The sequence below is a fragment of the Asparagus officinalis genome, chromosome 5 (assembly GCF_001876935.1).
Source record: "Asparagus officinalis chromosome 5, Aspof.V1, whole genome shotgun sequence".
NCBI classification, from domain to species: domain Eukaryota; kingdom Viridiplantae; phylum Streptophyta; class Magnoliopsida; order Asparagales; family Asparagaceae; genus Asparagus; species Asparagus officinalis.
Window position 1 is genome coordinate 61,451,509 of NC_033798.1, and position 3,886 is coordinate 61,455,394.

Genomic DNA, 3,886 nt, shown 5'->3' on the forward strand with positions numbered 1-3,886 from the left:
AGTTTCTTCCTCGCTGGAAATAGAATATAAAATTCTTCCTTTCCAGGATCAGGGAATAGAATATAAAATTCTTCCTTCCTTGTTTTCGGGTTCGCCTTCACCCTAAAAGAAGACCGGGAAATAGAATATAAAATTCTGCCTTTCCCGCATCGATCTTTTCCGAAATTTATCAATTTAGGATTCATCCTAGGAAGTTTATCCCGAATCCTAAGCAGGGATAAGTCTGCGCCTGACACGCGCTGCCGGTTAGTTCTTAACCGTTTAAAAAGAACACCCGTTCACATATTCGACATTGTGACAGGTTGTTATTAATAACACCAGAATCCATGCCTTACACGCATGGGGAATTTCATCCTGAATCCTAAGAAAGGATATGCCGACGCCTAACACGCGTCGCCGGTTTAGTCTTTCTCCTTGGAAAAAGACACCAGAGTTCGATTCTGGGGTATTCTATCCTGAAACCTAAGCAAGGATAAGTCTGCGCTTAACCTGCGCTGCCGGTTAGTTCTTAACCGTTAAAAAGAACACCCACCCATATATTCAACATTGTGGTAGGTTGTTATTAATAACACCAAAATCCATGCCTTACACGTGTGGGGAATTTCATCCTGAATCCTAAGAAAGGATATGCCGACGCCTAACACGCGTCGCCGGTTTAGTCTTTCGCCGTAGAAAAAGACACCAGAAGACCAGTCTGGGGTATTTTATCCCGAAACCTAAGTAGGGATAAAGTCAACACCTAACACGTGTTGCCGGGTAGCCTATTCCCGTAACAATGGCGAAGTCTATGTATTCGACATCATAGCACGAAGTCTAAGGGAGTTCATTCCCTTAGCACAACGTTACATGCGGAACGGATTTAGACAATCCGCATGCTAGCCCGACTCAAACGGTAGTCGGTAAAGGCTAATCAAACCCGTTGAAGGCTGGGGGTTAGCCAAAAATCCTAAAGTCAACACCTAACACGTGTCGCCGGGTAGTCTATTCCCGTGAGAAAGACGAAGCCTATGTATTCAAAATCATAGCACAAAGTCTAAGAGAATTCACTTTCTTAGCACAACGTTACATGCGGAACGGATTTAGACAATCCGCATGCTAGCCCGACTCAAACGGTAGTCGGTAAAGGCTAATCAAACCCGTTGAAGGCTGGGGGTTTGCCAAAAATCCTATGAGTATTATGGTCAATCATTTCAAGCGGAATGAGGAATCATAATAAAGACAAAGATAAAAACCAGTTCCACTAAAAGGATCAAATGTCAAAGTTTACAGCAAATAAGATCATACATCAAGCCCATGGCTAAAAACCTGCTGACTAAACTCAGACAGCTTCTCATCATAAGCTCGCCTAAGCTCCTCCTGTAACTCAGCTCTGACAGACTCTTCGTTCGCGGCTAAAGTCCTCACAGCATCCTCCTCTGTCTCAGCCAGTGTCTGCTTCAAGGACTTCAGCTCATCAGATAAAGCAGCATGTGCTTGCTGAACGTGCATCTTCGCGTCCTCCTTCTCACGGAGTTCTCGCCGGAGCTGATCTATCTGAGAATCAAGCTCATCAAGTGAAGATGATCTAGTGGCAAGGTCAGCCTCAACTCGATCTATTCGGCCCCGCTGCACCTGGACCTCGAGCTCAGCAACCATCCGAGTACTACGCCATGTCTGTAAACGAGCGTCCAACTCGGCAGCAATAAATGAAGAGGCACCGGCATCCCGGAGCTCATGAAGCATCTGAAACTCATGCTCTAAGCGATCAAGGTCATCAACCATAGCCGTCGCTAGGTCCGGGTATCCCATGTCCCTTATTAAATTTACCTTGGAATCAAGGTAGGGTTTAAACTGGCGAAGAGAAAGTCCGTCGTGGAGGAGCTTGCCAATTATAGCATTCAGGGAGGAGAAATAAGAGCGGACTTCTACGCTGATGAAGATCTTCTCAGGGTCATTGCCCGATAACAGCTCTTTAACGAGGACATGAAGCTGAGAAGGAAGCCCTACACAAAGAAGAGGAATTCGTCAAAAGCTTCAACGAGGAAAGGAATGGCATTGCTCAGTTAATTAAATTATACCTCCTTCCCCTCGAGTCACTGGGGGTGATGGAGATGTAACGACTGTAGCAGCATCGACTGGTGGAGTTGGTCGCACAGCCGGCTCAACAGGGTCAGCCTCAGCGAAAGCTCCTGTTAGACACAAAACAGAAACATCATTTTATAGTTGCATTAGTCAAGGAATTGGCTAGTCCTATAGTTAGCTTGAGAAGAGGCACGCACCTTCAAAATAACCGTTCCCGGGAGTCTGAGGGAGTACAGACTCAGGAAACATATCCTGAGGCGGCTGGCCATCGATCTGAGGAGAGTCATACATGAAGCTGAACATAGAAGTGTCCATAGGCAGGCCCTCCCCATCGAAGTCATCAATCGAAAAATCTGACATAAAAAGATATAAGTATGAAGGAGGAGGAAGGAAACTATGGCCAATAGAGACAAGTTACCTCTTGAAGATGTACCTGGAATCACCGAACTGGGTCCTTCATTGACAGACTCCCCAACATGGGCGGTCTCTGCAGGCTTTTCTACCTGGGGCGGTGAGTCAGGCTCACCAGGAGATGCACAATCATCAGGACTCATCTCGCCTTCCTCACGATATCCTGCATAGGATGGGAAAGCATGAGCCAGAAGTTCTAAACGATCAAGAAAATGATCTATAGAATAGACGTTACCTCCGTCACTAACAGGATCCTCACCAGCCAAGTCCATCTCTGATGCTCGTGAAATTGCAGGCGGCTTGTGGGCTAATCTTTTCCGCCTATCAGCACGGACAGCAATCGAAGGTCTGGCCCGGGTAAAAGGACGGAATTCGTCGTCACTGTTGATCGCTGTCCCTGAAACAACGAATAGTGGTCAGAAATAGTAATTTGAAAATGCAAGAAAAAAGAAAGATAGGTGACTAACCTTGCTCCAAATCTGCCTCGTAGTCTTCAGGGTCTCCGCCTGAGGCCTCTCCAGCAGAACTAAAGGCCCTGTGACCTTCTGCATCAAGTCGGCGGGTCTTGCCCTGAGCCCTCTGTGATCGAGCACCGTCCTGGATAACACGAGAATCAAGTTGAGAGGCTTCTTCGGTCACCAACTCTTCGATAGGCTTCACACGGACAGTCTTATTAGCTGCTAGCAACCACTTGCAGCTCAGGAAAGTGAGGTTCAACTGTCGCTCAGTACCTGGGAGACTGAACCTAGCTCCAGTGCAACCAGTCACGGTCCACAACCATGCACGAAGACCGTCCACCAGACCTCCATGAGCCCGAAGCTGCTGGCGCGGGTTCCCAACATAAAGTTGGTCATAACCGAATTTGCGGGCGAATCGGCAAGGTAGATACGGCTCTATGAAGCACTGATTCCCCACCCGGAAAGTCAGGTAACCCGGCCTAATGTTCACTAGCCAATTAAAGCAGCCCATATCCAGATAAGTCCTATACTCCCTCGGCTTCTCCTCATCAATCAAACACTCGCCGTACCGGCTGGAGAACTGTGGAAAGCAAGTGGAGAATGCCCAGCACTTGTGGACTTGTAGCTGACGCCTGATATCGGGGAATCCTCGGCCCTCCCATTCACCATTCTCAAGCAACTGTAGAAAGGGGACAGACTGATCTATGGCATTCGGTATTGACATCACGTCGGAACGATGAAGAACGAACCAAGCCATCAAATAAATATACGGGAGCTCTACCTTAATGGTAGGAATCTGAGTCGGTTTATCATCATCTCTCCGTGTAAAAGCACCAGAAATCTGCCGAAGCCCTCGATGAATGTTAGCAACCATCACCGGAAGAAGCGAAAGTTCCTTCTTGTAGGCAAGCTGAACTGCAGGATAGAGCACTTCCAGTGGCAGAGCGTCACCAGAC